The sequence below is a fragment of the Haliotis cracherodii genome, unplaced genomic scaffold, assembly GCF_022045235.1.
Source record: "Haliotis cracherodii isolate W230 unplaced genomic scaffold, xgHalCrac1.p SCAF_32, whole genome shotgun sequence".
Classification (NCBI taxonomy): Eukaryota; Metazoa; Mollusca; class Gastropoda; order Lepetellida; family Haliotidae; genus Haliotis; species Haliotis cracherodii.
In genome coordinates this window covers 1,328,350-1,341,858 of record NW_027266289.1, presented here as the reverse complement: position 1 = coordinate 1,341,858, position 13,509 = coordinate 1,328,350, and the positions used below count along the sequence as shown (strand labels likewise).

The 13,509-nt window shown below is 41.5% G+C and overlaps 1 pseudogene; it reads right to left on the bottom strand.

Moving 5' to 3' along the window:
• Nucleotides 1–476: 476 nt before the first annotated feature.
• On the bottom strand, nucleotides 477–4,114 carry LOC139477190 (ankyrin-3-like; annotated as a pseudogene).
• Nucleotides 4,115–13,509: the final 9,395 nt, after the last annotated feature.

Sequence of the window (13,509 nt, the reverse complement as noted above, 5' to 3'; positions counted from 1 at the left end):
AGTCGTGACGAAAATCATTTGATTGGATCACTGAAAATCAGTGATGACACAGGTGCCCTTGAACATATTAAAATATGATTGAACAAATAAAGATTTGCAAACAATATATTAATACTGATAAAACTATATGCTTCTAGATGTAATTAAAACAGTTTCCAGATGACAAAAATCACGAGTCTTCTTAGAAACCAAGCACATAGACCTGGGTCATATATCCCTGGGTCATATATCCCTGGGTAATATAGCACTTGGTCATATATCCCTGGGTCATATAGAACTGGGTCTTATAGCATTGGGTCATATAGCACTGGGTCTTATAGCACTGGGTAATATAGCACTGGGTCATATATAACGGGTCATATATCACTGGGTCATATATCACCCGGTCATATATCACTGGGTCATATATCACTGGGTCATATATCACCGGGTCATATATCCCTGGGTTATATATCACCGGGTCATAAATCACTGGGTCATATATCGTTAAGAAGCAGAACACTGTCCTTGACTTTGTCAGGCACAGGAAGTTGTAAGACACTGTCCTTAACACTGCGACCTCCCATGACCCTTGAGATGACCTGGCGGACCTGGAACACAGCCAGGGCGGCAAGTGACCTTGGCTCACACACAGACTCCTGGATGAAGGTCACCAGCTGCTCGTTACACATGACCTTCAGGTTCCGGGGGTACTTGGTGAACTGTTCCGGGGTGAAGGATGCTCCGGCAGACAGCAGCAGGCGCAGCGTGGGTTCACGACAGTTGAAGATGGACCAGTACATGGCTGTTGTGCCACTGAAACATCGTCAACATCTGTTACCAGGGTAACCACAATAACTAGTTAGCATCACAATTAAAACAATAATGTGTGTATTTCTATTGTCCCAGATGCCACACAGTTCATGCTCAAAGATCTAACACTAGGGATCAGATATTGTAGCACCCACTAGGGATCAGATATTGCAGCACCCACTAGGGATCAGATATTGCAGCACCCACTAGGGATCAGATATTGTAGCACCCACTAGGGATCAGATATTGCAGCACCCACTAGGGATCAGATATTGAAGCACCCACTAGGGATCAGATATTGTAGCACCCACTAGGGATCTGTCATAGGCTGTAGGGGTCGGTGGGGCACAGGGAATCAGATATTGTAGCACCCACTAGGGATCAGTCATAGACTGTAGGGGTGGGTGGGACACAGGGAATCAGATATTGTAGCACCCACTAGGGATCAGATATTGTAGCACCCACTAGGGATCTGTCACAGACTGTAGGGGTGGGTGGGACACAGGGAATCACATATTGTAGCACCCACTAGGGATCAGTCATAGACTGTAGGGGTGGGTTGGGACAACAAAACATATGACAATCTCAAGAAATAAATGAGGGTCATCCAAAAATGTGACGAGCATTAAAGGAGGGTCATTATATTCAGTACATTCGTGCTTCAATAACATCTACACTCCCCTACCCCAGCCGTAATAAGTGACCTGTCACTCAGCTCACTGTGTGCCTTGTTTTCAAACAGTATTCGCCAAAATTATGGTCCCTCACATAAATATGCAAAATAAAATGGTGCCATTCAAAGATTGCAAATTTTCTATTCGAGTTTAACCTTGTCTATTTAACATGATTTTTTTTATTTGAATGGATCACAATTCATCCATTTCTTTTCATTTTCTTTTATTCATTTTGACTACATTTTTCGGTTCATTGAGGTATGAACCGAAAAATCGATGTGCAAACTGTATGAATCCGCGTAAAAAAACAGGTGAGTGAGCCTGCACATTTGCTGTTTCATTCCTTCTTAGCCTTTACTCTAAAAGAGTTGTTTGGGCAATGAATATGCATGAAATTAGCTAAATGTCCTATGCATGACGATACACGTGAGCAGAAAGGGAATTCCCTTGACTGTAATATTGTGATTCCCTGACATTCGGTAGTAATAAAAGTAGTCCGCCTCAGTGGGCGTGGCTTAATTTTTTACATTCATTGGGAAATTAATGCATTAACACGTGACCAATTCAGCTAATCAGAATGCAGGAATTTCAATGAATATAACGAAAATTCAATCATTTTGACAATACATCCTGATTTGTTAATTTTATTGCACAGTGCTGTTTCCTAACAAAGCATGGTAGTACCTTGAGTCAGCGATGTTCATGTCTGCGCCCTGCTGGATGAGGATACGAGAGTTGTCCTCGCAGCCGAAGTACACGCTGGCGGACAGCGCCGTCTCCCCGAACCGGTCCCGCACATTGATGAGTGCCCCCTGCTCCACCAAGTAGCGGCAGACGTCTGGGACGTTGATGCGAGCCGAGAGATGGAGAGGGGTGTTCCCGAACTCGTTCACCAGGTTAAAGTTACAGCCCAGACTCGACGCCAGCTCCAGCAAGTCCAGACTATCTGCACTCGAACTCAGCACTGCTGCGTGGGTCAGGTTGCCATGGCAGCAGATGATGTGTGGATCTGCCCCGAGATGAAGCAGATGCTTCATGAGAGTGTAATGACCCCCCAGGGCGGCCATGATGACCAGGGAACAACCATCAGCTGCGGTGCAGTTCAACAGAGTTTCAGGTTCGCCAGCAGACTTGGGTTTTCTTTTCAGTTTTGATTTTGTTTGTAAATGTTTTTCAGCAAAAATTCTCTCAACTTCAGTTTATTCTTCGTCACACCCATATTCCTGAACAGAAGCTCCTGACACTGTCATGTTTTGAACTCCACACACTGCTCTAGAGGCATCACACAGTGCCACATCTTCTTCAATCAACAAATCAACAATTTCCTTGTTCCCCATAAAACACGCCACAAATATTGGTGGGTAGGACCTCAGGAACAAGGAGATGATGGTCTCTCTCCTCCGACTACAGCCAGATTTCAACAAAAGCCGAGCGATCCTGTTGTCCCCTGCGCTGCCTGTCGTCAGCATCAAGCCTAGAGCAGTGTGACCCCGCCCACTGTGTTTATTGAGAGAGGCTCCGTACTGAATAAGCATCTCTACCATGTGATAGTCACCGTCCTTCACAGCGAGGTGCAGCGGAGTTTCCGAGTGGTCGCCGTACGTCTGGTTTACGTCCTCCCCATGTTCAAGAAGCACTGACACAAGGTAGATGTTCCCACGCCCAACGGCCTGGATGAGGGGCGGTACCATTATCTGCACCTCGTGGGCGGACGGCATCGTCAGCACCTGCTGAATATCTGCACCACTCTGAAGCAGGAGTTTGGAGAGGTGCACGCTCTTGTTCATCGACAGCTGCAGCGGCGTCATGGTCCCACAGCAGACAGCATTGACGTTTGACCCATAATGCAACAGCTACTCCACCGTCGACACATCATTCAGAATGATTGACAAGGCAAAGGCGTTCATTTCCTCACGCCGGTGGCACAGGTTTGGATCAGCGCCATGCTGCAGCAGAATCAATATCAGACTCTCGTAGTCCGCACTGCCGCCATTAGAGGTGTCTCGGATCCCGTCTTGACGTTGGGGTCAAGGTCAGCCTGTCTCAATATGTCCAGTAAGTGCAACCTGGTTTCTGATTGGCTGATGCTGGGGATTTTCCACAAATCAGATTTCGGGATATCTAAGCCATCTGACCTAGAATTGAGGTAGGTTTGGTAGTAGTGGATGATATTGTAAACAGCTCGTTTGTCCGGATCGAATATCTCTTGACTCTTTTCTCGAACCATCAGCCTGGCTTGAGTAAAGTCTTCATTTTGAATACATCTGCACAGCTGACACATTGGAGATGTGTTGGTGGGCGTGGCAGCAGGATGTGTGTTGGTGGGCGTGGCTGCTGGATGTGTGTTGGTGGGCGTGGCGGCTGGATGTGTGTTGATGGGCGTGTCAGCTGGATGTGTGTTTGTGGGCGTGGCAGCAGGTTGTGTGTTGGTGGGCGTGGCAGCAGGTTGTGTGTTGGTGGGCTGGGCAATAGACAAGGCAGCATCAAGAGGCAAAATAGTGGGATCTGATTCAGCCATGGTTGCTTGTAGATTTTTCTTATTCTAAAAATGCTGTCATAAAGAATCCAAACAGAGTAGTGTAACAGCTATAGAACAACGTCTACTCATTGTGATACTGATTCGCCACAATGCACACAACAGATGCACATGACAGATGCACCTGCAACAGGTTCCTGTATTCACCGGACAGTCTCTTCATCCCGGGCCATCATACTACACATCAGTCTCACAACATCCCACTTTCTGTCAGTCTGAAAACATAACAGCAGTGAGTACCTGCAGTAATATTACACAGGCAGTATTACAGGTAAATGAGTTCAGGCAATATTACAGGTAAATGAGTTCAGGTAATATTACAGGTAAATGAGTTCAGGTAATATTACAGGTAAATGAGTTCAGGCAATATTACAGGTAAATGAGTTCAGGTAATATTACAGGTAAATGAGTTCAGGTAATATTACAGGTAAATGAGTTCAGGTATTATTACAGGTAAATGCGTTCAGGTAATATTACAGGTAAATGAGTTCAGGTATTATTACAGGTAAATGAGTTCAGGTAATATTACAGGTAAATGAGTTCAGGTATTATTACAGGTAAATGTGTTCAGGTAACATTACAGGTAAATGAGTTCAGGTAATATTACAGGTAAATGAGTTCAGGTAATATTACAGGTAAATGAGTTCAGGTAATATTACAGGTAAATGAGTTCAGGTAATATTACAGGTAAATGACAGAGCTCCAGGTAAGCTTTTGGTGTTGTGGGTATTTTACCCATGCATTTTAACATCATTACCCACTAGTTTTTACACATGAGGTATTTAAGTTAAATATTTAAAAACACTATTCATCTAGTTCCTGCAAACCGGAGTCGTGTGGGCTCGAGAGCTTTATTGACTAAACAATATCACGATACTTCCACAAAAAAAGTGTGATGGCAAATGATCATGATGTAACTGTCATCGTGGTGTTTGGCAAAGTTGACGGAATGACGGTTTATAATTTCAAAATAAGTTGCTGATTTGCTAATCGATACGCAGGGCTACTTCACAATATTTTGATGATACGGGCAAAATTTATTTTTGTAGCATATCTGTAATGTTGGTTGCGTATTTGATACGCTTGGATTTTATTTTTCTGCATATTTCTGATGCGTATTTTACGCAGATATGCAGCTTCTCTGGAGCTCTGAAATGAGTAGGTAATATTACAGGTAAATAAGTTCAGGTAATATTACAGGTAAATGAGTAGGTAATATTACAGGTAAATGATTTCAGGTAATATTACAGGTAAATGAGCAGGTAATATTACAGCTAAATGAGTTCAGGTAATATTACAGGTAAATGAGCAGGTAATATTACAGGGAAATGAGCAGGTAATATTACAGCTAAATGAGTTCAGGCAATATTACAGGGAAATGAGCAGGTAATATTACAGGTAAATGAGCATGTAATATTACAGGTAAATGAGTGCCGGTAATATTACAGGTAAATGAGTTCAGGTAATATTACAAGTGAACGAGTTCAGGTAATTATAAAATTAAACGATTTCAGATAACATTGCAGCTGGTAAATGTTTTTTTTGAGATAATATTGCAGCAGGTAAATGTATTTAGATACTATTTCAGGGTAAATTGATTCCAGGGAATATTAGAGGTACATGATTTCATCTTAAGCTAGGACAATCAAACGAAATTTGAATTAGGAAACGCCATGAAGTCTAGAGTATAGGGTGTAATGAGTGCGTACCTGCCAGATGCAAGTTTTCTAACTCGTGACTGACTGCCCCGCTGATAGCGCTGTTCACTGGACACTCCCGTCGCCTACGCGGTCGCGCTATCAGTGCTTGTCCGATTCATTAACCGCCATACTTTGTTGAAAGGAGTCAGTGTATTGTGGTAAATGATGCATTAGCCGTGATTCCTTTGACAGTGTCAAAATAGTGCAACAGTAATTAATTACTGCATGCTTTCGTTGTTGTTTACATATCAATGTTCACCGGAAGTAAATGTTACCAAGCCAACTTTTCGTATCATGAACATGTTTTGGTCTGGTGTCCACTGTCCTGTATGTGAAGAGGTGTGCACTGTCCTGTATGTGAAGAGGTGTGCACTGTCCTGTATGTGAAGAGGTGTGCACTGTCCTGTATGTGAAGAGGTGCGCACTGTCCTGTATGTGAAGAGGTGTGCACTGTCCTGTATGTGAAGAGGTGTGCACTGTCCTGTATGTGAAGAGGTGTGCACTGCCCTGTATGTGAAGAGGTGTGCACTGTCCTGTATGTGAAGAGGTGAGCACTGTCCAGAACATGGATGACATCCCAACCAGTGGGACATTGGACACCTTGTCCAGACCAGAACATGGATGACATCCTAACCAGTGGGCAGACTGGACACATTGTCCAGACCAGAACATGGATGACATCCTAACCAGTGGGACACTGGTTACCTTGCCCAGACCAGGATATGGATGACATCCTAACCAGTGGGACACTGGTCACCTTGCCCAGACCAGGATATGGATGACATCCTAACCAGTGGGACACTGGTCACCTTGCCCAGACCAGGACATGGATGACATCCTAACCAGTGGGACACTGGTTACCTTGCCCAGACCAGGATATGGATGACATCCTAACCAGTGGGACACTGGTCACCTTGCCCAGACCAGGATATGGATGACAAGTTAAAAAGTAATGTCTATGTACAGACAGACAATTTATTCAATAAAAGGCCACTGGCCCAAAATACATACATATGCAGGAATAAATAAAACCTATGTACATATGCCAACAATCAGGAGATCTATTGGAAAGCTGAAGTGAAGAAGTGGGTTTTGAGGAGAGACTTAAACGTTTCCTCAGAAGCAGAGTTTCTCAGATTCACAGGCAAAGAGTTTCCATAACTGTTGACTGCAAAAGGAGAAGGCACGGTCAGACATAGCAGAAGTAGACAGAGGCTGATACAGTAGATATCCACCAGAGGATCGGAGAGCACGCTCTGGAGAGTACAGGGATATAAGATCTTTGAGATAGTCTGGATAGTCGCTATTGTTGAGGTAGTCGTGAGTGATGATACATATCTTATAGTTTATACGAAAGGAGACTGGAAGACAATGTGGTGCTTTGAGGACAGGACTGATGTGATTGGATCTGGGAACTTTAGAGATGCATCTAGCTGCAGAGTTTTGAATGCGTTGTAGCTTTGATATGGCTTTCATGGGAAGACTAGCATACAATGCATTGCAGTAATCCAGTTTGGAGGTCACCAGACATTGCGTCAACATTTTAACTGTTGGAGTATCAAGTAGATGCCGGACTTTACTGATGGTATAGATGCTGTGGTAGCATGCTCTGCTGGTCTGGTTAGTGAAATATGAGTGTCCATGGTCATTGTTGAATCAAAGGTGATTCCCAGATTACGGGCACTGGCAGTTGGGTACACAGTGGTATCACCAATATGAAGGTATACAGAGTCAGGGTGAAGCTTTCTGACTTGCTGTCGCGATCCAAGGATTAAAAACTCAGTCTTCTCTTCATTGAGTATTACACATTCTGTAGTACCAAAACGCATGCTTGTGTACTCTCGGAACACGTTTTGTATCAATGTTTTTGTTATTAATCATCGACACATGTACACGAACATTTCCTCCGTTAGGAATCATTTAAGAATTGAATTGCAAGCTCCCACGTTCAAATAGTTTTGCCCTTATTCGCTGAGGGTCCATACTCAAAAAGTCAATTCTTATATTTTTTTCTCACTAATTTTTACCTCGAAGGATGAAGGTCTAGATCTATGCACAAGTTTAATTAGTATCTACATATAGTGTGACTTCGTGTATACTGACATCCATACAACATCTTATCTTCTCTTATGTTGGTAAGTGTGATCACTGTTTACTTCCTTATTAAAAGTGTATGTTAGCTTCACCTTCTCTGTCTTAGTGAGTGAGTGAGTTGTATTTAAAGTCACATCGGCAATATTGCAGCCATATCGTGACTATCAAGGTTTTATGTTTATAAATACAATTATACTTATATAAAAACCTGCCAACGAAGGACAGTAAAAAGTACTAGACTTATCACAGAAAAAGATGTTAAAACTAGTATGGGATCATAAAAAAGAATAACACTTATACTTAACAATAACAGGATAAAAACGGGCTATAGATCGCCAGCCCCAGAAGGGAGATCACCATACTGGGGACCATGGGTACTTACAGTACCTTAGCTACCTGCATGGGACCGAGCAGGATTTACATCATCCCTTCAAGTGGTGGCGATTATTGGCAGAGTCAGCCTAACATCTTAAAATGACACATATTCTACGATTAAAAACACGGTAGTTCTAAATTTACCTTAAAAGAAGTGGAACTTATGTACCCTCTCAGGAGGACATAATTTTACTGTACTTTAACCCACCTCGAGGATACAGCCACTAACATTCTCAGTTGCTAATTTATTCTACCGATCATAAAATATTTATATTTCACAAAACACAATCAAAATTTTGCACACAACTCTATTTCTTTTAAAAAAACAATGATTAAACGAGAATCGATACTGCTAAAAAGATCCTTAAGAGATGACGAATTGAAATATTTATCCCTTGTGATGGAAAAATCAATGCTGTCAAGCAGGACATGCTTGACCGTGATTCTCTCATCACAAGGGATACAAAACGGAGGATCTTCACCTTTTAGTAAATATTCATGAGTATATCTGCTGTGGCCAATACGACATCGTCGCATAATGACCTCTTCAAATCTGGACTGACAGCCCAAGTAGGTGTAACCGATATTTGGTTTGATTGCATGTAATTTATTGATACCTACTTGGGTGTCCCACTTCTTCTGCATTAGATTCCGGATGTAAGATCTAATGACGGGTTTATAATCGGTGTACGGGATCAGAAGTAGTGTCACAGATTTGTTGAGTGCTGCTTTTGCAGCAGCATCGGCCATTCAGTTGCCAACTATTCCAACATGGCTGGGCAACCAACAGAAGACAATGTCGTATTGGCCAGTAGCAAGTTCATTATGTAATTCAATGATGTCAAGTAAAACGGGATGCTTACACGAATTATGTTTGATAGCCTGAAGACAGGAGAGATAGTCTGAAAAAATAATGAATTGCATATGTTTAGATCGTTGAATATATTCAAGAGCTGTTAAAATAGCTTTTGATTCTGCTGTAAATATTGAAGAATTACCTGGCAATCTGGTTGATATAGTTTTGGTTCCAACGATGGTGGCGCTGGCGACAGCGCCACCATCCTTGGATCCATCCGTAAAGATTGATTTGTAAGTATTGTAAGAAGCTCGTAATTGATTATATTCTTGTTGGTACTGAAGTTGATTTGTGTCTGCTTTCTTTAGTTTGGACAGTGACAGGTCCACATGTGGCTGCACCAATTGCCAAGGAGGAGAAGACAAGAGTCGGAAAGGAGATATAGTTTTGAGATCAATATCAGCAGCAGAAAGGAAAGGTTTAATTCTTATTCCCAGAGGGGGAATAAGAGATGATTTCTTATGGTACAGTTCCTCATAAAGGGGATGAAGAACGGAGTTGTAGGCAGGGTTGGACTCATTAGAATATAACTTTGTAATATACTGTAAAGATAGTTTAATGCGGCGGTTTTTAAGTGATGGCTCATCGGCCTCAATATACAAGCTGTTAATTGGAGAAGTACGGAAAGATCCAAGGCAGAGTCTTAGACCTTGATGATGAATAGCATCTAATAGTTTTAGATTGCTTTTGCAGGCTCCACCATAGATGATGGAGCCATAATCCAGCTTAGAACGAATGAGTGAACGATATAAGTGAAGAAGGGTTGACTGGTCCCCTCCCCACTTGGAATTGGAGATAACTTTTAATAGATCTAGCGCCTTTAGGCATTTTGCTTTTAGATATTTAATGTGGGGTAGAAAAGTAAGATGGTGATCAAAAATTATACCTAAGAATTTCGCTTCCTTTACAACTTTAATTGGAGTGCCTGCTAGATGTAAGACTGGATCATTATGTGGTTTATATTTCTGACAGAAATGAATGCAATTTGTTTTTGATTTAGAAAATTTAAAGCCATTACGTTCAGACCAATCATTGATTTTATTAAGACAAAGCTGCAACTGTCTCTCTATCGTGTGCATGTTTTTTCCTCGACAGGATACATTAAAATCATCAACAAACAATGACCCATCAACAGAGTCATTTGAAACCTTAGATAAACTATTTATTTTTATACTAAACAAAGTTACGGATAAAATGCTACCCTGTGGGACACCCTGATCTTGATCATAAACATCAGACAAAGTGGATCCTACACGTACCTGGAAACTTCTATCAGTTAAAAACTGTGATATGAAATTAGGCAAACGGCCTCTCAATCCCATGTCATGAAGGTCTTTTAAAATGCCGTGTTTCCAGGTTGTATCATAGGCTTTTTCTAAATCGAAAAATATTGATACAGTGTGTTGTTTATTGATGATAGCATTTTTTACAAATGTCTCCAATCGAACCAAATGGTCAATAGTACTTCTATTTTTTCTAAAACCACATTGAATATTTGTAATAAGATTATTTGTTTCTAAGTACCAAATTAATCTGTTATTGACCAGTCTTTCCATGGTCTTACACACACAGCTCGTAAGAGATATTGGCCTATGGTTAGAAGGATCCGTATGATCCCGGCCAGGTTTAGGTATGGGAATGACGACAGCATTCTGCCAAGATGAAGGGAAGTTACCCGTTGTCCAGATATTGTCAAATATATTTAATAGTGTTTCTAAACACGAATCAGGCAAATGTTTGAGAAGTTGATAATGAACATTATCAGGCCCTGTAGCTGTATCATGAGCTTGGTCCAAAGCAGTATGCATTTCATGAAGGGAAAAGATTTCATTGTAATCCTCCCCGTTATTAGAATTAAAATTTATATTAGTTTTTTCCTGGCGTTCTTTAACTTTCTGAAATGTTGGAGTATAATTTAATGAGGAGGAATGTTTAGCTAAAGTTTCACCTAATTTGTTTGCTATATCAGATTTATTTGTAAATAAGTGAGTACCCTCCTTAAGATGTTTGACAGTTGCTTTAGAGCCTTTTCCTTTAATTTTATTCACCATATTCCAAACCTTCGACATAGGGGTTCGTGAATTAATTTTTGAAACATAATTCTGCCAAGACTGCCGTTTGTTTTGTTTAAAAGTACGACGAGCTTTAACATTTGATATTTTAAATTGATTTAAATTGTGGACTGTGGGATGGTGGCGGAAATATTTCTCTGCCTTCTTCCGAGCTTTTCTAGCATGTTTACAAGTTGTGGTAAACCATGGTTTACGGATATGTGGAGTTGTAGAAGACTTCGGAATACAACCATCAGCAATCTCGATTAATTGATCTGAAAACACTTGAATAGGATCAGTGGCACAGTTCAATAATTCAGGCTTAAGGTTATCTCTACATAATGATTCAAAGATAGACCAGTTTGCCTTCGTGAAATTCCATCTAGATGAAGGTGGAACATCTGATGGATTGACAGTTGAAAGAATAGTGGGAAAATGGTCACTGCCACAGAGGTCATCATGGACCGACCATTCAAATTCATTTAGTAAGTTTGAGTCAGTGAGGGATAAATCGAGTGAAGAATATGTTCCAGTTCCAGGATGCAGATAAGTATGTGAATCATCATTAAATATACATAAATCATTATTGGAGATAAAATCTTCAAGCACTTTCCCCTTAGCATTTGTGTTATTACCACCCCAAAGTGGATTGTGGCCATTCAAGTCACCTGTGATTATACAGGGCTTGGGGAGTTGATCATAGAGTGCCTGAAGATCTGACTGCTGAAGAGAGGAGGAAGGAGGAATGTAAAGAGAACATAAAGTGAAGGCAAAATGTAAGGTTAGCTGGACTGCTATGGCCTGAAGTGGGGTATCAAGTGTGACAGGGCTGTGAATAACATCCTGCCTCACAACTATTGAGGCTCCTCCAGAGGCCCTCTCACCCGGAGGTGAGAAATGATGGTATGAACTGTATCGTCTTAAGTCAAAGGAATCTGTGATGTTGAGATATGTTTCTTGCAAACATAAAGCTGATGGTTTATAATCTTGAACTAAAAGCTGTAAGTCGTTAAAATTATGCCGAAGTCCTCTACAATTCCACTGTAATATATTTGGAGAAATCATGGTGGTTCAATCGGTGATCTGGGGGAATTATCACTCCGCCCGATGAGCTGCGGAATGACATCCATCTGCAGAGGTTCATACGGATTATGAACTTCTACGGGGGTTGTCAAAGGCACTGGTACCGCAACATGTTTCAGTGCTCTTAACTCTTTTTTTCTTAACTTTTTTTCACTTTTTGACAGATTGGCCTTCTGTCGTGGCTCAGGTTGTGCTTCAGGTAGAGGGTCTTTTTGTGTCTCAGTCAGAGAATCTGTTTGTGTCACAGGCAGAGGGTTCAAATGAATCTCGGTTTGTGTTTCAGAAGAAGCAGATTCTTCACAAATTGGAAACAAAAGGGTTTGTTTGTCTGAGATCCAGGATATCGCTGTCTGACAGCCAGCAGCTACTTTGCTGATAGAAGAGGACACTGTGGCAGAATACGATTTCGAGGAAGGATTTGGAGGTGACAGTTCCGCAACCAATTTCTTAGCATCAGAAAAAGAGATGTTATATGTGTATTTGATTGTATTAATTTTACTTTCTCTTTCAAACTTCGGGCATAATTTGGAAGATGACATGTGTTCACCGTTGCAGTTTGCACACTTTATAACATTTGTGCAGTCAGTGCTGTCATGTTTGTCACTGCAACGGGAACACACTGGAGAGTTTCTACAGAATCTGGCACCATGACCAAATTGCTGACATTTGAAGCAACGGAGTGGACTAGGTACAAAAATATCCACTCCCAGGTTGAAATAGCCAGCTTTGAGAGATTTTGGAAGTGAAGAAAGAGCAAATACGAAAAGATAAGTATGTGTTTTAATGATATTGTCATGTTCTTTTCTTGTGAATCGTTTAACTGCGATAACACCTTGGGGTTTTAGCTCAGCCACAATGTCCTCCTCGGACATGTCTGACAGACACTTGGAACGATCTCTGACAATACCCTTGCACGAATTCAGTGATTTATGCTCAGAGACAACAATCTCTGTATTTGCAAAGTGATGTGCATTGAGCAGATTAATAGATTGTTGTCTCCTAGCACATTCCACCAATAAGGAACCACTACGAAGACGAGTGACGTTTTTGACGTTACCACAAATTCCCTCTATTGCCTTGGAAATGATGAAAGGGTTAACCTTGAGTGGGGTGCCATCTAATCCTTCCACAACCAGAAATCGTGGCCATGAATCAGGATTGTGTACAATTGTTTCATCATCTGATGAAACAGCATCTACATCTACATGTCTTCGTTTAGTTTTTGAACGAGAACCAGCGGATTGTGGGTTAGACATGATGAAAGAAAGAAAATTCGACATCCCTGCTCCCCTCCCGCCATCGAGTGTCAACAAGGACGGTGTCACAGTGGAAGCCAGGCTGCAACACC